Genomic DNA, 25740 nt, shown 5'->3' on the forward strand with positions numbered 1-25740 from the left:
TAGGGAGGCCTGAGGAAAGGGAAAGAGATGGGAATGGCCAGTTGGTGGAGCAGTCAGAGTACATACTACATTTATTAAGTTCATGATCTTATATGGGTATAGTTTGTGGTGCCCCAAAACAATTACATTAATAACATTAAAGATCACTAATCACAGATCACCATAATAAATATAATAATAATGAAAGTGTTTGAAGTACTGTGAGAATTACCAAAATGTGATACAGAGACATGAAGTGAACGAATGCTGTTGGAAAAATGGTGCCAATAGACTGGCTTGATGCAAGGTTACCACAAACCTTCAATTTGTAAAAAATGCAATATCTGCGAAGCACAATAAAAGTGGTAAGCCTGTATCATGCTAGTGGGGATGTTGATAAAGGGGGAGACTGCATATGTGGGAGCAGGGGGTGTATGGGAAATCTCTGTACCTTCCCCTCAATTTTGTTGTGAACCTGAAACTGCTCTTAAAAAGTATTAATAATAATAACAATATAAAGATGCTGTTTTCTATCTCTTAGGATTGTCAGAGACTAAATGAGATAATATTTAGGGAAAAGCTTTGAAAGCATAAGTGCAATACAAACATAAAGATCTGTATTTTTCTGAATTTAACCTTTTCTGATTTGCATTATAAACCCTTAAGGCAAGAAGCATGTCTCTAAATCTGTTTGCTATGATATAGCAACTTAATAGGGAGATAGGAGAGATACTGAACAATCTGGAAAGGTCACTTCATTCTTAAACAACCTGAGGAAGGGGGAGGGCAGAGGAGAGTAGAGGCTCATTTTCTGTCTTAACTGCTTCTGTATTAATTTTCCCCATTGAACATGTATTACTTTTGTAAGTTATAGAAACCAATATAGTTTTGTTAATGGCTTAAAATGATACACTAGTTAGGACTAGAGACAGAAATTGGAAGGCATCTGCCTATAGGGCTGACAGCTGGAGCAAAGAGAACAAAGGATTTAGAAAGATGAGCAATTGGAGAAGCAGCCAGATTGGCAAAACGTTGTTACAACTATTGAATGTCAGGTCAAGGAGTTTTTAAGTGATGGGAGCCATTGAAGGCTCTTGAACCAGGGAATACTGTAATCAGAGCAGTGTTTAATTCCCAGAAGAGTAATTTAAGAGCAATGCACAGGGTAAGTTGGAGGAAGGAGAGACATGTTGGGGTAATGAGTGGGTCAGGGTCACCACTGCAGTGGGCCTGGAATAAGATGATAAGGACCTGAAGCAGGATGTTGGCTGAGAGAAGGCTTTAAAAAAAAAAAAAGATAAATGTTAGATATTTTGAAGAAAGTGCTACCATAGGTTCATGATTAGCTTGCCAGAAAGATAAAGGGAAAAGAAGTGGGTCAAAATGACCCCGTAGGCTGGTCAAAAAGAGACAGGAGCCAACTTGAAAGAGCTCCCAGTGGTCAAAGCTGGAACAATTTGAGTAACAAAATAAATAACAATTACATTGGATTATAACCACCCACAGGGACATAAATGTATATTAATCCATACTGATAAAAGTAAATGATTGAATAAATAAATAAATAAACTGGGGAGAAGGGACAAATCTTCCTTGCAGAAGAATTCCAATTTTTATGTATAGAAAAGCTTATAAAAATTTAAAGTTTACATTTATTTATAGAAAGAATGAGGGAAATTTTAAAATTACCATTAGAACATCATAGTAATAATTGTTGCTAGCAGGATCCACTGATCGCTAAAAACTAGGGGATGAAACTTTAAGGAAAAACAAGATATTTGCATAGCCTATCAGAATCTCTCCCAAAATATGTATTATTTACTGTGGTGGTTTTAACATATGTCCACATATTCTTTGATCCTCCCCCCTCTAGGAAGTGGAACTTAATTCCCCTTTCCTTGAGTGTGGCCTGGACTTAGTGACTAGCTTACAACTAATAGAATACGGTCAGAATAAAAGAAAAATTGTAACTTTATAGTGGAGAAATCTGGCAAACACCACCCTAAGTGCTTAGTTAACATCACTAGCAATAAGTCATGTTCCCTCTGATATGTTGTGATGAGGACACATCACTTACGTGGTATTCTTCCCAGAAACCCATAACCTCAGTCTAATCGTGAGAAAACAGCAGACAAATCCAAATTGAGGGAACATTCTAGAAAATACCTGACCAGTATGCCTCAAAAGTCAAGGTCCTGAAAGTCAAGAAATGACTGAGAAACTCAGGTGACCATGGAGACATGTCGATGAAATGCAATATGGATCCTGGTACAGAAAAAGGGATATCAATGGAAAAACTGGAGAAATTGCATAGAGTCTGTAGTTTAGTGAATAGTATTGATTTGATCAATGTACCATGGTTCTGTAAGATGCTAACATTAGGAGAAGCTGGGTCAAGGGCATACAAGGACTCTCTGCACTGTCTTCATAACTTTTCTATAAATATAAAATTATTTCAAAATAAAAAAATTTTGAAATGACCGCTTATTTTTTGAGTTTAGTTTACTGGGAAAGTGGTTGTGTCATTAACAAAATAAAGATAGTTAAAAAAGGAAGAACTAGGCTGGGGGGAGGAGTATGACATCAGAAGTAGTAGGCATTGGGAAGTGTGGGCCTGGAGCTTAGGAGAGCAGTCAGAGATAGAGATAGAGATTTGAGAGTAGAACCCAGAGAGATATTACTTGAAATAATAAGTTTATGTTACTATTATATTTCCACATGCCAGGAGAGACCATGTAGAAAGAGAGCCAGTGGCCTTACTGAGAAGAACATCTATGTCCGGAGCATGAGAGGAGGAACCATTGGAAGGGTGGTCAAAACAGGGATAGAATGTTTTCATAAAAGCCAAGAGAAAACAGAATTTCTAGAAAGACCTGGTCAGCACTGCCCAATGATACTGAAAGGTGGTGGAAGATCACCTGAGAAAAGACCATTGGGTTTTAACTAGGAAGTCAGTGTCAGAAGAGCAGGCATGGAGAGGTGGGGTGGTGGGGTGGGATAGATATAGGAATCAAACGGCTGCGACCCCGACAGTGAGAGAGCAGGCTCAGCCAGGCAGATGGACTTGTGTGGGTGACAAGAGGAAGAAGCCCCTGGAGGAGAGTGGGATACTCCAGGGCAGAGAGGCAGAAAGTGCTGGCCAGAGCAAGTGGGCCAGAGGGCTGGGGCCCAAAGCTCAAGGAGAGGAGAGGACCTTGACCAGAAGGAAGCCCCTGCCATCTCCTGGCTGCAGAACTCAGGCTAAAAGCTAGAAGCCCTGGACCAAGGACTGCTTTTTACCTTTCTGAGCTAGACGGCCATTCTCTTTCCCAAGACCCAGCTTATCCCCCGGGGGGCCTAGAAAGTTAGGCCAGACAAGAAATGAAGTAAACTGAACTTATTCATCTTCTCTTCAGCTTTTATCTGAGATGGAGAATAATCTGTGTTTTTTAATTAGGCATTAAATAGTATTACAGAATGATTTCTCTGAGGGTGTATGACTGCTTACAATGTGTTAGGGCCTGTGGTAAGCACTTTATATACATTATCCCATTTAATCCTTCCAACAACCCTGTGAGGTGGGTACTATTATTTTCCCCATGTTAAAGATGAAAAACAGGCCCAGAGATGTTAGAAATTTGATCAAGACCACACAGATAAGTAAATGGCAGAGGCAGAACTTACCCATGATCTTAACCACTGCACTATACTGCTCTTATCAAGACTCACATGTGTGTGCACATGTACACACACACACACACACACACACACATACACACACACGCAAGAATCCAGGCTGTATGCCAGGAGGTTAACACAGGATATAGCTCTGGATGGTAGGATTGAGGGTGATGACTTTTTTCTTCTTCTTTTCTGCTTATCTGGACTTTTTACAATGACCATGAATTCCTCTTGAATTCAGAAAAAGAAAGAAATACTTTATTTTATTTATTTAAGTTTCGGTGCTCTTTGCCAAATTTCTGTAATGTCCATGATGGGAACAAAGCAGGTGCATTCTGCACAAGTGCAGACAAAGAAGACTCTACCTCTTCTGCAGCATACAGGCTCTGCAGTGACAGTACAGAGAATCTGGCATCTGTGTATGTGTGTGCATGTGTGAACTGAGTGTGCAGCAGCCGCTGAGGTGAAGGGAGGAGCTGCTGAGCTGTCTGAGGATGTGTCACATGGAGAACTCTCTCCCTTCCCTATGGTCACCTTGTCCCTGAGCCAGGCTCGTTTACTCCTGAGCTTCCACAGGGACTGGGAGTTAGTTTTTCACACACACCGATATCCTCAAACTCACCTCTTGTTGAAAAGCTGGCCAGGGAGTCAGGCTGCTGGCGTGAAGCCCAGGCTGTAGCTATAGAGGGTGATTAGAGTCATTCTGGAACTACTTCAGGCCGTGTGGGCCATGGGTCCAAGCAGGCAGCTGGTATCAGGGGTGAGCAGAGAGGAGCCAGGGACATTTAAGTTCTGCATTAATTGGCAGGCAGGGCTCTTGTCCAAAGCCACCAAGGTCTTCAGGTGGAGGCAGTTCAGAACCCTGGATAGCTCCTAAAGGAGCCCAGTCCTGGGCTTCCCTGGTGGCACAGTGGTTAAGAATCCGCCTGCCAATGCAGGGAACACGGGTTCAAGCCCTGGTCCTGGAACATCCCACATGCCGTGGAGCAACTAAGCCCGTGCACCGCACCACAACCACTGAGCCTGCTCTCTAGAGCCTGTGCACCACAACTACTGAAGCCTGTGCACTTAGAGCCCATGCTCCACAACAAGGGAAGCCACTGCAGCTAGAAGCCTGTGCACCACAATGAAGAGTAGCCCCTGCTTGCCGCAAAAATAAATAAATAAATAAATAAATAAATAAATAAATAAAGGAGCCCAGTCCCTGCCAGGTCTGCAAAGGCTAGGTGCCTCAGTCCTTAAGGCCCTTGCCTATCTGATTTTGAATAGCTTTCCTGCACACGTCTCTAGCTGTGAAAGGGGCCTGGCCTCTTCTCTTTCTAAGATTAGTCCTATGGATCTGGGGACTCCCCCTTATCCCCTCCAACCCCTGCCCCACCCCACACCCATACGCATCTATCCTGACTGAGCTCTCTGTTGAGGTCACCATCACTGTGAAAGTGAAATAAGCCTTCAAGACCACCATGTCATTTCCTGAGCTGTCCCTGGCCAGGATCTGCCATCCTGTTACCTCAGGGCTGTAGGACTCTGAGTGAGTGGGGATAGGGGGTGGGTGGTAAGAGTCTAGTGGAACAAGAAGTGTTTAAAGAGCCTTTGTCTCTAATATCCCTGTACTCCCCTCTTCAATCTGAGAGTGGGGGGTATGAGGCAGGGGAAACTGAGGAGAAGCATTGAGCAGGTTTCAAGGCTTGAAGCCGGAACCTTTCACGAGCTGTCACTGTACCTTCAGCCTGGCAGTGGGAGTACACTGAATTTAAAGACATCTTTTTTTAGGGGAAGGGCATTGACATAAAGTCGGCGGGGGGGGCAGGTGTAGCAAGTAGAAGCAGAAATGAGACAGCCTGTCGCCCCAACCCTAGACATGCACATGGCCTCTAGGTAGAGGAGAGTTAAATTCACACTATAAAGGGGTTCCCTTCCTCATTCCCCAAATCATTTAGAGGAGGGGTGTGCGTGAGGAGTCTAGAAGGACAGAGGAATCGTAATCATCTACTAGGGCCTGGATTTTCTAGTTGAAATTCCTCCTCTACCTCCAGGCCTCGTCCATGGCTAAATGAATCAGAGCCAGCAAATGAGGTTACTGTGCACTTTGATTGCCTGGGCTGGTGATTGAGGAGGGAAGGTAAGTCTGCCTGCATTGAGCCTAAGTGAAAACACTCAGGATCCGATCCCTTCCAACAGCCTTGCTCTGGGCCTTGTGCAAAGATCTCCTCCATTGCTTTCTCCACCTCTCATAGGCTCCTGGGTCCCTGATTGAAGGCAGTGTCTGAGCCCAAAGGCCATTATGTGCCTTATCCTCAGAGAACTTTCTGGTCAAAGAAGCAGGTGCTACAGCAATAGTGAAACCACCAGAGAACAGCTGCAGGCTCCCTCTCTTAGCACTAGCCAGTCATAATGGGACAGGGAAAGGCAGGGAGGAGAAAAGAACATTCAATGTTCCCTGAGGCCTGAGTGGACCTGGCAGAGTTTGGGCTAGGACTAGGGCTGCCCCAGCCTCACCTGAAGAGGTGTAGCTGTCTAGTACTCCTGGAGATGGGAGCATTAACAATGTAGTAACTAGTTTATAGATGAAAAGATGCTCAGAGGATCTGGATCCTAGACTATCCCTCTTGCGCCTGAAAATAGTGTATTCCAGCTTCCAGGAGAGGCCCTTATTATGGTATTAAGCACAAGCTTTTGACAAACAAGGAAGCCTGGAGAAGAAATGAGAACAGATGAGGTCTCTGCCAGATCCCAAGAGAGTTGTTTGCGTTGGTTTTTGTTCAAGTAGAGCAGGCCTAACCTCAGCCAGAGCTTGCTTTTGGCTGTTCTCTCAAGGTCAAAGGCGCCCCCATGTTTGCCTTCCTTACAGCGGATGCTCTGTAGTTATTGTTTTACTTAGGAGCAGTAATTATGTGACCACAAACCTTACTAAATTGAATACAATCCTGAGCAGTTAGAAGAAGAAACAGTTCAGGACTCAGGGGAGGGAGCAGCCGGCTGGAAAGAAGGGCCCATGAATTCTAATCCCAGGGCTGCCGTCTGGCATTGACCTGGGACAACTCATTTACTCTCTGGCCTGGAGGCTCTTTCTAGAATCTCAGGGCCCAAATAAAAACAGACCTGGGAGCTCAGAGAGTGAAACGACCTGTCTAGACTCTCAGTGCAATTCACAGGCAAAACTGGAAGCCCCAGGCCCTACTCTTCAGCCAGAGGTTGTGTTTACTGTTTGGGGAGATTTCTTGTGGTTTTTTGTTTCTTTTTGCCATCTCCTTGCCCTTATGTCTGAACTCCCAAGAGCTCCCCTGCCTCGGGTGGTTCACTGCCTGGTAAACATGGCTGCAAGCCCCAGGTTGTCAGAAAGCACTCTAAACAGAGGATCAGAGCAGCCCAACCCCTATCTCCCTCCAAAGGGTTTTCTGATGGTTTGGATTCCAAGCGGGCTGCCTGCTCCTCTGATACTTGACAATAAGAGTTGGGCCTTACTCATATAGTGATAGGAGTGTTTATCTGCAAGCAAAATCCGAGCCTGACCCTTGAGTCACAAAGAAAGCTGTGTCTGCTCAGCTAGCAGTGATCAGTCCCCACGAGAAGGTGACTTGGAGTTGAAATGTATGAGGGGAAGGACTATGAGAGTATGTTGTAGAGGGACCTAACGTAGCCTGGTGTTCATGGGAAGCTACTTTTTTTTTTTTTTTTTTTTTTGCGGTACGCGGGCCTCTCACTGTTGCGGCCTCTCCCGTTGCGGAGCACAGGCTCCGGACGCGCAGGCTCAGCGGCCATGGTTCACGGGACCCAGCCGCTCCGCGGCATGTGGGATCTTCCCGGACCGGGGCACGAACCCGTGTCCCCTGCATCGGCAGGCGGACTCTCAACCACTGCGCCACCAGGGAAGCCCGGGAAGCTACTTTTAAGGGGTGATGTGTCAGCTCAGCTATGAAGGACAAGGTCTAGCCAGAAGAGGAGCAGGAGGTGGGGGAGGATCTTGGTGCTCCATTAGGAGCAAAGAAGACCAGTGACGCAAAGTATAGTAAGCCAGGGGAAGAGATGAGGTTGGGGAAACGGAAGGAAAGGCAAGTGACTGTTTCTTTGCCTTCATCCTGGTCTGAGGAACTTCTTTCAAAAAAAAAAAAAAGGGCTAGTTGAGACCCACTCAAACTGCCATGGCATGCCCCCAGGGGAGGCTGGTGCCTGTTCCATCTCCCTAGCTCAGGGGACTCTCACAGGAATGCTCGGGAGAGGTGCTTCTAGCCCCAGCCTGGGGTTCACACAAATGGAGTGGTCCTCACAGCTAAGAGGAAGTAGGAGAGAGGAAGCAAGAAAGACTAGACACTTACTTTCCCTACAAAACCTCTCTGTATGTTTCTCCATTGCTTTGAACTATTTATTAATACATGACAGAAGCCGTTTCCCTATTTAGATGGTTCTGCTGGGAATTCCACACCATCGCCCCCCCTCCTGAGGTAGATAAAAAAAAAGTCAGCTTTCAAGATTTTATACTTGGATTTCAGAAACTAAATTACATTACTGCATCCGGTGAGACGGCGCCATTGCCTGTTCCTATCTGCATGCTCCAGGCACTGCGAGGCCGATAACATCAGTGTGTCGAAGCGGCTGGATCCAGACAATTTGCAGCTGGCTGGAGCTGGGCCAGAGGGGGGTGGGTGGCAAAATTCTCTCAGAATCCAAAGCAGCCCTGTGTTGACTGTAGACTGGGATCCAGGATTCTCGGGTTCTCTCCATAGACCGTCAGTTCTCCTATCTACAGAGAGAGGACTTGTCTTAGTCCCATCTACATGTAACAGGGAGTTGATAATCACTCTCTTAAACATTGCAGTAGGATAAAATCAGCAAGGATCCAATGCTTAGGTTTTCATTGGAGTGAAAGATAGAAGGGAGTAGGGGAAAGAGTGAAAGTTATAATATGAACAAGGCAGATTCCTACTGCCTATGAAATTAGGTGTCCATATAGAAGCCAAAATACTCCTGGAAATGGAGTATGGAAATGTGAGGCCTTGTAACTAACTTTCTGACTGCTACAAGGTTGTGGAGTGAAGAAAAAGCATTGTTCTCCTGCCAGGGGACATAGGAACTTTCTGGAGTTTCCTTTCTAATTGGAACCAAGATTTAACTCTACAGAACAAGCATCCCTTTCACAGCAAAAAATTTCCAGCTTGTTGGGTTGTTTCAAATGCATCAAATGGCATAAAACGTCCGCTCAACTCTGGCAGCATTCATAGACCTATTTTTGTAAATAGCCAAACACAGTCCATCTTCTTTTTTTAAAAAATATATTTATTTTATTTATTTATTTTTGGCTGTATTGGGTCTTCGTTGCTGCACGCGGGCTTTCTATAGTTGCAGCGAGAGGGGACTACTGTTCGTTGCAGTGCACGGGCTTCTCACTGCGGTGGCTTCTCTTGTTGTGGAGCACGGGCTCTAGGCGCGCGGGCTTCAGTAGTTGTGGCCCGCGGGCTTAATTGCTCCATGGCATGTGCGATCTTCCTGGACCAGGGCTCGAACCCACGTCCCCTGCATTGGCAGGTGGATTCTTAGCCACCGCACCACCAGGGAAGTGCCTCTTCATCTTCTAAACATAATTTTTTTCAAAATGCAATAGGCCCCCAAAGTCAAGGTTTGTGTCTGACCTCACTGAATTTGCCAGTCCTCTGCCCTAGTGCAGGCCTGGCTTTCCTATACCTCAGTGTCCTGCCCGCTCACCCATGGGTTCTGATGTTTGGATGCAGGAGACAGAAAAACTAGGATCTACACCAACTCTAACTGTACCATTTCTTAAATTTTCTCACAGTGGAGACATGCAATTTAGACTCCATGACTGTATCTGATTAATACGTAAGTCAAAAGACTCTTCAGTTTTACTTTGTTTATTTTTGCAGAAAAGTATTATTGAAGGTTTTAAAAGTGAGAAATCATGATCACTAAATAATCATGATCACTCAGAGTATAGGTTCTAAGATTGAGCCTCTGCTGGATGTTTGTGGTTGGTGGAGCAGGTGTTCCAGATTCTAGAAGAATCTCAATGCAAAATCCCTCTGTTCTGGATTCCCAGGCTGCTCCTGTTAAGTCTCTGCAGGCTTCCTGCCCAAGGACTAGAAACCCAGGGTCTTTTTCTTTTTCCTAATAAGTTATTTATTTTTTATTTTTGTCTGCGTTGGGTCTTTGTTGCAGCACGTGGGCTTTCTCTAGGTGCAGTGAGCAGGGGCTACTCTTCTTTGCGGTGCGCGGGCTTCTCATCGCGGTGGCTTCTCTTGTTGCGGAGCACGGGCTCTAGGCGCCCGGGCTTCAGTGTTTGTGGCACACAGGCTCACTCGTTGTGGCTCGTGGGCTCTAGAGTGCAGGCTCAGTAGTTGTGGCGCACAGGCTTAGTTGCTCCGCGGCATGTGGGATCTTCCCAGACCAGGGCTCGAATCCATGTCCCCTGCATTGACAGGTGGATTCTTAACCACTGCGCCACCAGGGAAGTCCCGAAACCGAGGGTATTTGCTGCTTTTTTCCATCTTCTGGGGGTGATGACCCAAGGTAGTCAGGACTGTGGTGCAGCCAGAACTTGGGGCAACTGCACACCCCTCTGCTTGCTGTTATTTTGAGGTTGGCCAGACCCTGGTCAGAATCCCTTGCCTTCAGCCCACTCTTGCCCACACTTCCTAAGAAATAGCAGACCTGCCTTGATCTCTGGACCATGGCTGGACTTCTCTATTTAAGGGTTTCTCTCTGTGGGGAGTCTCAAGCCTGCCAAGGATCAAACCCATAATTGTTGAGAACAAAATTGTTTCTGCTGAAATGTCAGCAAACCAGAGAACGAATGGTATGTCTTGAGTTCTCTTTCTCGATGTCTTTGAACAGCTGGCCCCTCTCTGCTGGCTCTTTCCCCCAGCCTCAACCATCCTCCAGTTTCACATTTTCCTTCTCAAAACCTTTTCCTTCCCTGACGTCCATGACATCAGTTTCTCCTTGGTGCCCTGCCTCTCTGACCGCAGCTGTCAGTCTTCTTCTGCCCCCCACTTCAATTTTGGTGTTGGCCAAATTCTTTTCTCCAACCCTTCATATTTATAGACATGCATACACACACCCCTGCCCAAAACAAAATCACTAAACTTGGTGGGCATTTGGTGGCATCACAATTCACCCAGGCACCTGAGTCAGGAAGAAACCTGGGAGTTATCCTTGCCTATGTCTTTCCCTCAAACCCAGATCCAATCAGCCACTGAGCCCTGGCAGTTTGACCTCGACATGTTTTTCTTCTCCATCCCCTTTTCTCCAACCCCACTGACGCTGCCTTTTTCCAGCTTTTATCACCTCTTGCAATGCCTCTTATCTAGTGCCCTGCCTCTAGTTTAATCATTCCTTCTCATTCTCCCCACACTGCTCCCAGAGTGATCTGTCTCTATAAATCTGACGATGGGCTTAGAATCCTTCAGTGCCTCCCCATTATTTCCAGTTAAAGTCCAAAGCCCTGAACATGACTCACAAAGCCCTTCATGATTTTAAGCCTTCATCCCGTTCTAGTCTCATCACCTGCCACTTCACCCTCTACCATTTAACATTCCAGCAAAATTGAGCTATTCCTTTTGCCATATAGTCATGCGTGTCTTCTTCCCCACTACTTTCTTTTCTTTTTTGTTCTCTATTCCTTTCTTCATCTGGTTCACTTCTACCTCACCCTTCATGCTTTAGCTTTCTTTGAAGAAGTCTTCCCTAATTCCTAAGGGCAGGATAGATGCTTTTATCTTGTGTATCTAAAATACTCAATACAAACCTCTGTTCTAGCCCTTGGCATATTATTAAAATTATCTGCTTATTCATTTACCTTACTGGCCTATGAGCTCTTCATGGGCAAAGACCACATTATCTTTGTATCAGCAGCACCCAGCACAGTGCCTAGAATATAATATAATAGAAAATGTGGGACCAGAACTGAATTAGTGGCTGAGACCTTTTTATTTCGTTTTCTTGTGCTGCCCTCTGCTTTTCTCTCGTGGGCTCAGCATTCACAGTTCCCAGTGCTTTTTCTTGCTTGCTGCTTCCTGCCAGTCTCTCTCTCTCTCCATCTTGAGTTATTGACTGCTTCAGTGGCTCTAATATTTTCTTCCTATGGAGAACTCATTGAGCAGGAGGCTGGTGATGAGAAAGCATGCATGCCATTTTCTAAAGAGGGGCTCCAAGTATTGGCTGAGCACTGGAGACATGATTAGACTAGTACCAGCCTTCAAAGTGCCTGCTTTACAAGACCACAGTCCCACGGCTGTGGAAGTTCTAGTGTGTTGTTAATCTCATGACTTTATCTGATGTCTCTGAGGAGGGGCTGGGATATTTTTAAATGAGCAAATTAGATTCAAATCCTAGTGCTACCACCTTCAAAGTGTGACTTTGAACGTATTGCTTTATACAACCAGGTTCTTCATTTTTAAAACAGGAATGATATCTACCTTACTTGGTCTTTTAGGAGGATTAAATGAGATAACATACATAAAGCACCTAGCACCATAGCTATACATATATCAGGTGTCCAAGAGATCTTAAACAATTTGATAAATTCCAGAAGAACCACACCTGGGCTAAGTTGTTCTGAACAGCTCCCTGCCTGGGCCCAGCCAGAGCTCTTAGCAGAGCTGCCTCCCCAACATGAGCTTTGGGCAGTCTCCCTAATCTCCTCCCCCAGCAAGCCATCATGCTGTCTTCACACTAAGAAAGTAACCAGATTAAGGCTGGGGCAGAGAGCTCTTTGAGGGGCTGCCTGCGCATGGTGTAGGTGTAGAGGGGCTGGCCTAGAGCCTTGCTATTCAAAGTGTGGTCCCTGTACTAAGAACACTGGTATCACCCGGGAGCTTTTGTGAAATGTGTATACTCAGGCTCCACTCCAGACCTGCTGAATCAGAATCTGCATTTAAACAACATCCCCAGGTGATTTGTGTGCACATTAATGTTTAAGAAGTACTACCCTAAATTTTATTCCCTGTTATCAGCGTACATAAAATTTTGGAAGCTACTGTCATTAAAGTGCACTAAAACTGAAAAAAAAAAAAAAGAAGTACTATCCTAGAGGTACACAGATAGGCTCAGCAGGTATGGAAGGATGTAAGCTGTACAGGTGTGTCAGAACTGTCTAGAAGAGATGAAGCCTGCTCGGGTGTCTTCAGAGCAAAAGAGGTGTTCCTCAGAGGTGTGGGCTCAGAGCTACAGGGGGTCTTTGAGTAGGTATTGGTTATTTGTCGTTTCAGGGTCCCTTCCTGTGAATGCCTCAGGAATGAGGTTGTACCCTTGAGTTATCCATTCAGTGTCACTGCACTAGCCAGGGAGTGACAGGTGGGCAGGGAAAGACTCTGTCCCACCTTGAGCCTGGGGAGCCCTCCAGCAGGGACCCCAAGACCATCTAACTTTGCAGATGAGTATTGTTTCCCTGGAAAGATGCATAACCAGCAACTGGCTGGCTTCACAGCTGAAAACTTGCCTTGAGCTTGTGCTAGTCTAGAATCTCCCCTTCCCCCTACTCTTCCACCACCAACTGGCCACTCGAAGAACTGACTTCTCTAGGGAAACTCAGATAGGGTTCATGAGGCTTTATGGCTCTTCTTCCCTTCTCTGACCTCCTCCACTTCTGAGCTGGGCCATGAGCTGCCAGGAGCCCTTAGCATTGACCTCCCTGCTGCACAAAGCAGGCCTGGTGAGAGTGACTGCCTGAGGCAGTGAGGGTTTGTTTCACCAGAGCTACCATATCTTTCTCTTAGGACTCTGAATCCCTGTTTGCCTTCCCAATAAAAACACTTCCCAGCCACCCACCTAGATCCTCTCGACCCTTCCCTGTGGGAGAGTTGTCTGTGCATCTCAGTGGTAAAGGAAAAGCCCCTGATGTACTCAACCCACTATATTTCTGTACTTGGCCCACAGAAATGGGGTGGGCTGAGTGCCCTGTGGCAGAGTAGGGGTTGTACTAGCAGCAGCATTAAAAAGTAGTAAGAATACAGACTTCCCTGGTGGTGCAGTGGATAAGACTGCACGCTCCCAATGCAGGGGGCCCGGGTTTGATCCCTGGTCAGGGAACTAGATCCTACATGCATGCCGCAACTAAGGGTTCGCATGCCACAACTAAGGAGCCCACGTGCTGCAACTAAGGAGCTGGTGAGCCGCAACTAAGGAGCCCACCGGCCACAACTAAGACCTGGTGCAACCAAATAAATAAATAAATATTTTTTAAAAAGAAGATTAAAAAAAGTAGTAAGAATAGAGTCCTAGTCCCAGGGCTAAGCCTCACCAGTCATTGCTCTACACCCTCTTGCCAAAGTACCCATTGACCCAATAGCTGAGCCTCTGCTTTGATCAAGCTCCTTCCCAGGCCTGACCCTCTTTGTCAGGGAGGGTAACAAACCTCCACCGCCATCACTCTCTCCTCTGTGCTCCCACCACCCTTCATGTATTCCTACCTCCCATGCTCCTCTCTCTGCATAAAATAGGCTAATTTGTGTGTCTGTCAACTCCCCACCTTTCAACTAAATCCTCTTGGCAAGAACCAGGTCTTGGTGTTTTTCCCTCCCCAAAATGCATTGTGCCCTGCCTGCCCCTTGTTGGTCTTCAGTGAACATCAAGTTTTTTTTTTAACAAATTGCAAGCTCTCCAATTCTTAATTATTGGGATGACAAAAAGGAAAGAACAGGAGACTGCTCTGGCCAGAGAGCTGAGTTTTAGAACTGCAAGGTGTCTGTGTGAGCAGAAAGTGGTGCTTGCCAGGCATAATGGAGGTTAGAGAGTTAGAAGAGGATGAAAAGGAGAGGAAAGGCAGGGGCAGGAAATGCCACAGAGAGGAGCTATTTGATACCAGCCCTCAAGTCCATTGTCCATCTCAGTTGAGTAGCTCTTTACTCTTCCAAGGCCAGAGGAAAGGGATCAGAGATGGCAGCTCTGGGAAGGCATCCCATAGACTTTCAGACTACTACTTTGCTTTCTTGGGAAATCAAGGAGTGCAAAAGATTCAAGAACCAGTGCCGTCCTGGCTCACTCAGTCTCTTGAGTAATTGAAGCTTATCAAAAATCCTCAAGTGAGATTTGGAGCCAAGATCCAGATGAGATCCACAAGTATTCTGGGCTGAGACCAAATGTCAACGTTTGTTGACATTTCTCTTGCTTCAGCTTCCTACCATGTGCTGACTGGATGAAGGACCAATCTCAAGAACTCTCCAACCAAATGCCCTCTGTCAATTCCTTGGCAGCATCTCTCCTCAGTGTTCTGTGCCTCCTTCCTTACATTGGGGACTAGAATCCACATCCTGGAAAGAAACTGAAGGATCCTCTGGACCGCATTCCTTAAAGCTTTAGTATCCCTGAACATGTGGTCCCCTTTTTACTCCCTCCTTTGGGCCCTTCCAGAACCCCAGATTCCCTTGCCTTGCCCCACTCCCTTGATTTTATTTTTTTAATAAATTTATTTATTTATTTATTTGGCTGCCTTGGGTCTTTGTTGCTGCGCGCAGGCTTTCTCTAGTCGCGGCGAGTGGGGGCGACTCTTCGTTGTGGTGCGCAGGTCTCTCATTGCGGTTGGCTTCTCTTGTTGTGGAGCACGGGCTCTAGAGCGTGGGCTTCAGTAGTTATGGCTTGCGGGCTCAGTAGTTGTGGCGCACGGGCTTAGTTGCTCCACGGCATGTGGGATCTTCCCGGACCAGGGCTCGAATCCATGTCCCCTGCATTGGCAGGCGGATTCTTAACCACTGTGCCACCAGGGAAGCCCTCCCTTGATTTTAGAATCACTTCTATGAAAGGTCTCATCTCCAAAGTCTGTGTTGGCCGAAACTGAATTAAAAAAGAGAAGGGACTGCTTCCTCTTCACTGACCCCCCTCATCCCATCTTCTCCTCCTGCCTCAAGCCCTGCCAGTCAATCTTTTTTTTTTCCATTGTGGTAAAATATACATAACATAAAATTTACCATTTTAGCCATTGTTGATCTACTTTTTAAAGACCTTTACACCTTCCCCCATTTCTTCATTAAGTGAGATGGTCTTTCCCTAAAGAGGTTGAAATGGGAGCAGGTGAGGGGGAAGCAGGATTTGGGGCTCAAAAACCTTTCAGATCACAATACTGTATAGGCCAAAACCTGTGTCTCTAGCTGGTCCGAGGAAAGACAGGCGCGCCTCCTCAACATCTGGCTCAGAGGATGAGCTTGAGGGTAGGGATGAAGGTCAGGGACTAGGCCAAGTCAAGCCTCCCAGAGGAACCAAGGTTTCTCAATTTCTGGCCCTGGCTCCTATCTCCTGGGTCACGAGGGTTGTCCCCTGGGCCTTTATGCAGAGGCTTCCCCCATGCCGTAGCTGCTACAGTGGGTGTCCCTGAGTTGAGGCACTTGTCCTGTCTCCCAAACAAAGGCTTTTTGGTCAAAGGGTTTCCAGGTGAGTAGAAATGGGAATGAATAGTAGAACATCAATCTAGGATAAGCAGTCCTAACCATGAAGAAGGCAAAGCAGGATTCTAAATCTTTTTAAAAACTCACTGGTCCCTTGTCTCCCCATTTAAAAAATGAATACAGTTCTTTGCCATCCCAGTACTAGCTTCGTATCTTTCACCATCCTTTTCTCTCCCTGTTTCTGAGTAGCTATTTTTGAAAACTCAATAATGGGTAAGAGAGTAGGAACTGCCACTCTCTCTGGAATAACTCCAGAGCCATTTTGGTTAATTGGCTCACCCCAAGTCTGAAAGCAAGGGAGACTTACTCTGTGAGGTTTGCCTCCTGGCTCTGTAATTTCAGTCACAGTTCCTACAGCTGATGTGCTGGCACAGGCCAGGGACCAGCTGAAGCATGGTGGCCAGCTATTAACTAGGCAGTACTGGTGCTCCACTTAGAGCCTTTCCCAAGCTGCAGTGTAATAGTCTTCTCTCCTTTTGTTCTTAATTGGTGGCCTCAAGTCAGGAGATTTCGTCTGACAGATGATGCCCAGAGGAAATTCTATTCTTTGAAAGAAGATTCCCCAGAGGGAACCAGGTAAATAAGGACTGGAGCAGAGCTCTCTTGGAAGATGATAGAGAGATGTGATGACCTGAAATGCCTTGGTACACAGCAAAAAATAAAATACTAAAAGGCCCGCTATAGCTCTTGGTCATGACTGGAGGCATTGTAAATTGGAACAATCCTTTGGGAAAGCAGTTTGGCAATATGTATCAAGAATCTTAAAGGCGCTCATGCTTTTTTACTTAGTAATTCTACTTTATTTAAGAAATCATCCTAAATGCAAATATATATGGATTTCAGTGTAGCATTATTTATAATAGTGAAAAAGTACAAACCACCTGAATGTGCAAAATAAGTGAATGGTTAAAAAGTTATTGTAGGGCTTCCCTGGTGGTGCAGTGGTTGGGAGTCCGCCTGCCAATACAGGGGACGTGGGTTCGTGCCCCAGTCCGGGAGGATCCCACATGGTGTGGGGCGACTGGGCCCGTGAGCCATGGCCATTGAGGCTGTGTGCTCCGCAATGGGAGGGGCCGTGGTGGTGGGAGGCCCGTGTACAGCAAAAAAAAAAAAAAAAAAAAAAAAGTTATTGTACATCCCCTCTATGGATATTATGCAGTCATTAAGCTGATGGTTAAGAAAGCTATGTAAAAAAAAAAAAAGAAAGCTATGTAAAACTATGGAGAGTCGATTATGTCCTAATACTAATTTTTTTAAGTACAGAATATAAGATACAGTGTGTTTTTCTTTAAATGTTGTTCTATGCCTATTTATTAGTTGGTACTTACTGGTTACAGTAACAAAATCCAGCTCAAGCTAGTATAAGTTAAAAAGGCAACTAGACAGTAAGGACACTAGATTTTCTCATAGTATCTAAGGACAGGCGTGACGTCAAACCTTAGAAGGGTAGGGCAAGTTCTAGAACCAGAACCTGAAACCTAGGGAAGGCTTTCTCTGTCCCTTGTGTTTGCTTCTTTCTGAACATCAGCTTTATTCTTGTCTCCCTGCCCAATGGCCTTCTCTCCTACCTAATCTACAGTCTTGAGCTTTACATCTCCTCATCATCCCACTTCCCAATTCTGGCGGAGACTCTGATTGGCTCTGCCTGGTCTAAGCAAGGGCAAGACCACACAAAACCAACATGGTACCTAGAAGCCCTGTGACCATGAGGACAAGAGAAACACCAGCTCCCAGAGAGGGAAACCCCCTATTGTTCCTACTGTAGTATACACAGAAGACTCAAATACACTAGAACATTAACAAAGATTACCTCAAAGTGGTAAAACTCAAGGTGATTTTTTTAAATTTTTGGCATGTATTACTTTATAATAGAAAAATCTATTAAACTCACCATGGCTAAAGCTGTTACTAGCCATGGGGTTCTGCATTTTGGTTCTCCCAATGACAGCCACCACAAAGATACTAAAACTTGGAGGTGCTTGTTTTTGGTAATGAACTCCATCCTAGGAGCTGTTTAAGGAAACAGAAGATCTTCAGTTACACACAGGACTAACTTGAGTTCTTGAACTCTAGCCCAGCCATAAGAATCCTTTCCACTTCTTTCTGGGGAACTTTGCTTTATCCCATAATGCTGTGCAGAAGTGTGGTGTGTGTGGAGAAAGTGTGCTTTCCTTCTCTACTACCAGCACCCAGTCCAGAGCTGAAAAGGAGTGCACACTCAGTGTGTTGACTTTGTTTGAATTGAGTCTTCTTTTAGAGAAAAACCTTGAAGATTGAGGGGATTTAGACTGGTAAGAGAGGCCTCCCTGAGCTCGACAGGATCCTCTGCCCCCTCTCCCAAATTCAGGCTTCACAGACTTTCCCAGCTCTTCTGTTCTTCTTCCCCTCTTTGTAAGAGTTACGAACAGTACTTGGAAAGACTGTCTCCCTCATGTTTCCCTGATTCTCCTTCAGATATCCCCCAAAAGACCTTATGCCTGAGAGAGGTCTTTGTCCTTCCCTATAAGTGGGGCCCCTAAGGGCCCACTTATGTGTCCTAAAAGGACTGAAGTCCTGGCCAATTGCCTGGCAATTCAGGCAGCTCCTGGAGAAATCCTGGTGAAGGGGGAGATAGGGAATAAAAGTGGGAGCTGCCCAACAACTGGACTCGGGAAATGGGACTCAGGACTTCAGATCGTACCGCAGAGCAGGAACTGTCATTGGCCAAATAGTTCTCTTTTTTTTTTCCACATCTCTATTGGAGTATAAATGCTTTACAATGTTGTGTTAGCTTCTGCTGTACAACAAAGTGAATCAGCTATATGTATACATATGTACCCATATCCCCTCCGTCTTGAGCCTCCCTCCCACCCTCCCTATCCCATCCATGTAGGTCATCACAAAGCACCGAGCTGATCTCCCTGTGCTATGCAGCAGCTTCCCACTAGCCATCCATTTCACATTTGGTAGCGTATATATGTTAATGCTACTCTCTCACTTCATCCCAGCTTCCCCTTCCCCCCACCCCATGCCCCCAAGTCCATTCTCTACGTCTGCGTCTTTATTCCTGCCCTTCCACTAGGTTCATCAGTACCACTTTTAAAAATTCCATATATATGCGTTAGCATACGGTATTTGTTTTTCTCTTTCTGACTTACTTTACTCTGTATGACAGATTCTAGGTCCATCCACCTCACTACAAATAACTCAATTTCATTCCATTTTATGGCGAGTAATATTCCATTGTATATATGTGCCACATCTTCTTTATCCATTCATCTGTTGATGGACATTTAGGTTGCTTCCATGTCCTGGCAATTGTAAATAGTGCTGCAATGAACATGTGGTACATGTATCTTTTTGAATTATGGTTTTCTCGGGGTATATGATGTGCCCAGTAGTGGGATTTCTGGGTCATATGGTAGTTCTGCTGTGAGTTTTTTAAGGAACCTCCATACTGTTCTCCATAGTGGCTATATCAATTTACATTCCCACCAACAGTGCAGGAGAGTTCCCTTTTCTCCACACCCTCTCCAGTATTTATTGTTTGTAGATTTTTTGATGATGGCCATTCTGACCAATGTGAGGTTGGCCAATTAATTCTCATGTTGAGATGTTGAGTCAGAGAGAGATGAATGCCTTAGAGGCTGAATGAACAGCCATCTGCAGGGAAGTAGAGAGGTCTAACCAATGCCTAGACTGCTACTGAATATTCTTGGACTGGAGGTTAGGTTTCTGCCAAGCCATGGACATTGGATACAAAGGCATAGTGTTGCCTTTTTGGGATCTCCCTCTAAATACTGATGTCTAAACATGCTTTTTACCACCCCATTGCCAAGAGATGTTTTTGGGGAGTGGCATAACCCTGCAGGGGACCACAGCCCCAGGTAGCTTCTGAGCTGAACAAATTGTGACAGAAACAGAGTTGGTCTTTGATACCCTATCTTGCATCATCTACCTGTCAGAGGGTGGCCTGATCTCCAGATCTTTCCCTGTTTTCCCGTTTCCTTGTCAGCACTACCTTTCTTCCTGGCCCTGTTCCTGCTCTAATTCTGTCCTGCTTCCTGCTTTCACCCAGGGGAATTGAACAAGGTACAGACATGACTCTATTCCAGAGGTAGCCTTTCAGTATTTCATAACTCAGAACTGCCTCCACCAACTCCCTCCTAAAACTAGAGGAAAATTCATGTGTGTTAGGGGAAGAAAGGTTAGATAATGTTGGTGCAAGCGCTTTCCCTCTTCATATCTCATTCTAAATCCATTTCAATTTCCATCTTCTGGAAAATTAGTGCTTGAAGGTGAGGACAGAGGTTACCTTTCCTGTGGGAAAATGAAAATTGAATCATGTCGTTTGAATCATCTGTGCTCAGTCCACAAGACAAAGGCAGAATTGTTCAGCACCACGGAGAGTACCTTTCATCCTGAAGATGAGATCAAGGGTGGGTGAAAGATGAGGATTGTGTAGCTGGGACCCCCACCAGTCTGATCTCCTTCCACTCCTGGCTAGCCACCAAGTGTCCCTCTTTTCCTCAATCCCTTAGCATTCACCCCCTTCTTTACTTAACTAGGCTTTTAGGAATGAACTCCCTGAACTTTCCACCCACCTTTCTGCCTCCATGTTATCTGCATCCCCCACCCATCTTCACCTCCCTTCCATTTCAGCAAGGAGCCTTCCTCCTCTGGTCTGATTCTGGTTCCATCTTCTCTTGACTCCTCAAAGACCATGCTCCATCAAACATCTCCTTGTTGACCCAACTTCCTTCCCTTCAGTCTAGGACAGTGGTCAGGTGTTCCCTAGCTCCAAAGAATCCTTCAGCTCCAAAGCTCCCTCTGACAGTCATTCACTCTCATTCCTTCTCTTCGCAGTTTAGCTCCTTGAAAAAATAGCCTATGTTCACTGTCTCTACTTCCTCATCTCCTATTCCCTCCTAAACCCCCTGGAATCTGGGCTCTGTTCTTACCATTCAACCAAAACTCTGTTTGCTGAGGCCACCTGTGACTTCCTTATTTCTAAATATTGTCTTTATCTTATGGACTCATGTGTTTATTTGACCCTGTTGATTTCTTCCACCTTGAAACTACTTGAAGGTCTCCCTAGATCTTTTTCTACATCTCGTCTTTCTGCTCCTACTCAATCTTCTTCTTCCACTCATTCCCTAATATTGGATGCTCCTCAGGACTCCATTCTTGGCTCCTATCTCTTTTCACTGTGCTCATTCTTCCTGAGAAGACTTATTCTCCTCTGTGGGCTTCCATCACCACCAGTCCACATCTCTTTCCTGAGATCCCAAACCTCAGTTCCTACTGACTAATGATGCCATCTAAGTGTCCGAAAGCCACTTCAAGGCTCAACATGTCCCATACTGAGCTCATCTAATTTTCCCTGAGTGTAGTTATGCCTTCTCCTGCGTTGTCTGTTTTAGTAATTAGTGCCCCTTTCCCAATTACTCCAAACAGAAAACTAAGAATGTCTGGACTCCTTCTTCTACATCTTATCTCTAAAGTCTGCCACTCTACCCTCTTTAACATCCTCCTTTCTGGCCTTTTATCTTCTGCTTCTGTTTAGCTCAGGTCCCTGTCATCTCCTGCTGGCACTGTTGCAGTAGTTTTCTGACCTTCAGTCTCATTCCCTTCCCCTCCATCTTCTATATGGCTATGAGAGGGTCCTTCTCCACCTCAAATCTGATCACGTTACTCCCCCACTCAAGGCTTCACTGGCTGCCCCATCATATTCTTTTTTTTTTTTTTTTTTTTTGCTGTACGCGGGCCTCTCACTGTTGTGGCCCCTCCCACTGCGGAGCACAGGCTCCAGACGCGCAGGCTCAGCGGCCATGGCTCACGGGCCCAGCCGCTCCACGACATGTGGGATCTTCCCGGACCGGGACAAGAACCCGTGTCCCCTGCATCGGCAGGCGGACTCTCAACCACTGAGCCACCAGGGAAGCCCTCCCCATCATATTCTGAGTAAAGAGCAAAATCAAGACCCAACCTCTCCCGCAGTCTGAGCCCTCCTGGCCCCACAACTTTATTTCCTGCCACTTTTCATCATGCCTTCTAGATTTCAACTATAGCAAAATACTGTTCCTTGAATATGCAATGCTAGTTTCAGTCTTCTGAGCCTTTGCAGATGTTCCCTGAACATCCTTCCTCCTTCCTCTTAAGCTAACTGGTGAACTGATGTTTTGAGATCTTTTCAAGTGTCTTCCTCTGTGAAGTTTTCTCGGACTTCTTTGTTCCTTTCCTTCTACTTTTATGGCCCTTGTTACATTTACTGATAATTACTGGGAGTTCCTCAAGGATGGGCCTATTTCTGTTTATCTTTATGAGCCCCAGGCCTACCACTGTTAAATAAGTGAGAGAAATGCAGCATAATGAAGTGAGGCGAGAGAGAAGACAGAATGTCCCCTGATCAGGCCCCTCCTCACCCTGTGGAGGGAGCATCTATTCCACAGACACCTTCGCACATAAGCCAGGCCCCAACATGTGTGGTGCCAGGGCTGCTGCTGTGGATCAGTCACTGCCAGGGCACGTTGTTCATGATTGTGTGGGTCCCACAGAGCCTGTACTAATAAAAACTTTATAGTTAGCACAAATGTAGTGCTCAGTATGTAGTATACTAACTACTATTCTAAATGCTTACATATTAAGCTCTAGATTACATAGTATCACTTTATCCTCACAGAAACCTTTGACATAGGTATTAGTATTAGTCCCACTCTACAGATGAGGAAACTAAATCCCAGATCACACAGCTAGTAAACGGAGGAGCCAGGATTTTCTTTTTTAAAGAGGGATCTTTTTTTTTTTTAATTTTAGAGGATTTTTAACTTTTTAAAAACATTTATCTAGGCTGCACCAAGTCTTAGTTTTGGCATGCGGGATCTTTGTTGCGGCATGAGAGATCTTTAGTTGCAGCATGCGGACTTCTTAGTTGCAACATGTGGACTCTTAGTTGCAGCATGCGGATTCTTAGTTGCAGCATGCATTGCAGGATCTAGTTCCCTGACCAGGGATCGAACCCGGGCTCCCTGCATTGGGAGCGCAGAGTCTTATCCACTGGATCACCAGGGACGTCCCCAGGATTTTTAAAAAGAATAGTCTAAACTGGTCTCCCTGTATTGTTTTCTCTGTTTTCCTGTAAATTTAGTAAGTTCTATAGTAAAGCATTTTTAAAAGATTTGACTAAATCAATGTGTTTTAAACCCCTCCCCCACCCTTTTTTAAAAAGCAATAAAACCCTTCTTCAACCAAAATCTTGCAGAAAGGCTGATCTGTAAATGAAATCAAAACGGATCTATTCTGGTTGAAGGCAAGCCAGATCCCCTCTTATTACTTTCCTCTCTCACTCAGCCCTGCCCAAGGCACAGGGTTCAGGAAACACAGTTGAATGAAAAGCACTGGACCAGACTAACTCTTAAAGATTCTTCTGGCACTTTTCCTTCCTCTAGTTATACTGGCCATACTCTAGTTATACATACTCTAGTTATACATTGGCCATTAGCCTATATATTCTGTCCCAGAAACAGTGAGATTGAGCTATTAATCATCTCTGTAGTCTTTGGAGAATTTGTATGCAGGGTTGTAGAAACATAGGTTGCTGTTAGAGATGCATTTCAATGTCTGTCTCTGCTGAGTGTTTATTAATAATCTTGCTAATCGCCACTCTAGTTCCTGGATCTAGCTAACTCCTGTCAGGTGTCCTTGGGGGGCATTTTAAATTCTCCCTGATTTCTTGGAGCCAGATGCTTCCTTCTGCCTGGATTCCTCTCTGATACTTATATTCATGAATATTTCACATTTAATCTCCCTGATTACATTTCCATGTGATGGTCATGGTGCATTGGCTGCATGTCTCAGGAAAGACATACAGGAAGCCCACAGTAAAGGCTTGAGTTTGCAGGCACAGTGCCAGAGATCTTTGTTCCTGCCACTAAGATGGCCTTCTATCATGGACAATGACGGGGAGATGCTGAATGATGAGTTTGCATGGGACCTCTCAGTCTAGGACTTTGCACCCTGGCTCTTGACCCAAAGGGACTGGCAGTTTCACTCAAGGACCAAATGCCACTAGGACCTGCCCAGTAGCCGCAGGGACCACACGTGGGTCCCTGTGACCAGAGTTGCTCAACAGCTTCCCAGCCCCCCATCCTTCCTGCACCACCTCCCTCCAGTGTTGCTACCTAGTACTTCCAGCCTGAGAGAAGAAACTCTGATGAACTCATCTGCACTGAGGAGGGAAAGTTAGCCCCAAATGCCTGAGAGCCTGAGTTCTTAAAGTTAGCTGTTGGAGGAGGCAGGGATGATGGTCAAAGAGGCAAGATGAGCCAAGGGGCATAGTGTCCTGGAAGCCAGCGGAGAAAACCATTTCCAAATGGATGTGGTATGTGTGACATGTGACAAATGCTACAGAAAAAGTAGAGGAAATTGGAAATCTGCCACTGCTTCCCTGGTAGGGCTCCACAGGCACGTTTTATGGGTTTTACCCTTTGAGAAGCCCGCCCTCAGGCTGCTTTGGGAGTGAGCCTTCCCTGCAGCCTAGAGCTCAGCCGTCAGGTCTCCACGTTCCCTACAGGCAGCACTTGCGAGGCTGTTTTGGCCACAGAGAGGCATGTAAAGGCCACTAGAGGCCTCCTGCTCCAGGGCTGCAGGGGATAGAGACTGCCAGTAATCAGTCTCCCAAGAAGGAGCTGAGCCAGGGAGGCAGAGGATGAGGGACTTGGAAAGACTGTTGGGAAGTTGCCTGGGATGCAGGCACTGCAGCTCCCCGCCCCCCCCTCACACCTGTTCTACCTTCCTGTCCCATCCCCCTCAAGGACAGCTAAGGATGGAAATCGAGGACACAGGCCCAGGTTCTGCCCTCGGGAACTCACAAACCACTATGGCAACACAGCCCACCCTGGGCCTTGCACTCTGAATGGCCTAAGGAAACATAGACAAGGCCAGGATTTCCCTCCCAAACATTCTAGACTTTTCCCTTTTCCCTTAGTGACAAGCGTGTTTTCATCCCCACTGCTTCATTCTAAAGGGAACAGAAATCACCCTAATGGCTATATACCCTTCCCTTGATGGGTCACCAGAAGCCACTCAGATCCCTGGGCCTGGAGCATTCTGCCTGCCTATCTGTCTGCGCTCCCTGTCCCCAGAGGCAGAGCAGGCACAGCCCTGGATCCTCTCTGCAATCCTTAGACCTTAGGCATACCACTCTGTGACCCTAGGCAGATGGTTAGGGTGGCAGCACCTGTATCAATGGTTGGTCATTAGTTTCTCAGGGAGAATGTGAATGGCTCCAGCCCCTTCCAACTGACTGAGGCAGGGTGGGCCAAGGCCCTGGATCTTGTAGCAGAGATTTGGGGTGTTTGGGAGGGAATAGTGAGGCTAGAGTAGGACTCTGGGCAGCACGGCGCCCATTGCAATGGGAAGAAGTCAGTAAGGAGGGCAGTGAGGGAGATCGAAACAGTTGCAGACCCTGGACGACGCACAGGATGCATGCTTTCCTACCTTCCTTGTCATCTGTAGCGTCAAGCCCTGTGTGGGCAACACAGGACTAACTGGCCACCAGCTGATTTGTCATTATTTGTCTTCTCACCTACCATTCCCAGCCAACCATTTAGGTTCTCGCAGGAGACACTCTTTAGCACTCATCTGTGAAATGGAGAAGTCCTCGTTAGAACTGCTGTGGCTGCAGCCTTGAAGTCTAGCCTGGCTTGGACAGTCAGTTCTCTGGATCCTGTGAAGG

At 46.0% G+C, this 25740-nt stretch overlaps 1 protein-coding gene across 10 annotated transcripts in view; it reads left to right on the top strand.

Annotated features, from left to right (window-relative positions):
• Positions 1–25740, top strand: part of FAM219A (family with sequence similarity 219 member A) — a 55310-nt gene that overhangs the window by 21474 nt on the left and 8096 nt on the right. The window contains exon 1 of one of the 10 annotated variants that reach the window (XM_089913099.1): positions 15125–16601. The exons of the other annotated variants lie outside the window; for them this stretch is intronic. The gene's annotated coding sequence lies outside the window, so the exon portion shown is untranslated. Of the gene's footprint in view, positions 1–15124; positions 16602–25740 lie in introns of those variants that run through there. 10 annotated transcript variants of the gene reach the window in all.

Source organism: Delphinapterus leucas, chromosome 6 (assembly GCF_059928025.1).
Source record: "Delphinapterus leucas isolate spDelLeu-1000000601 "Yukka" chromosome 6, BTC_Dleu_Yukka2, whole genome shotgun sequence".
Classification (NCBI taxonomy): Eukaryota; Metazoa; Chordata; class Mammalia; order Artiodactyla; family Monodontidae; genus Delphinapterus; species Delphinapterus leucas.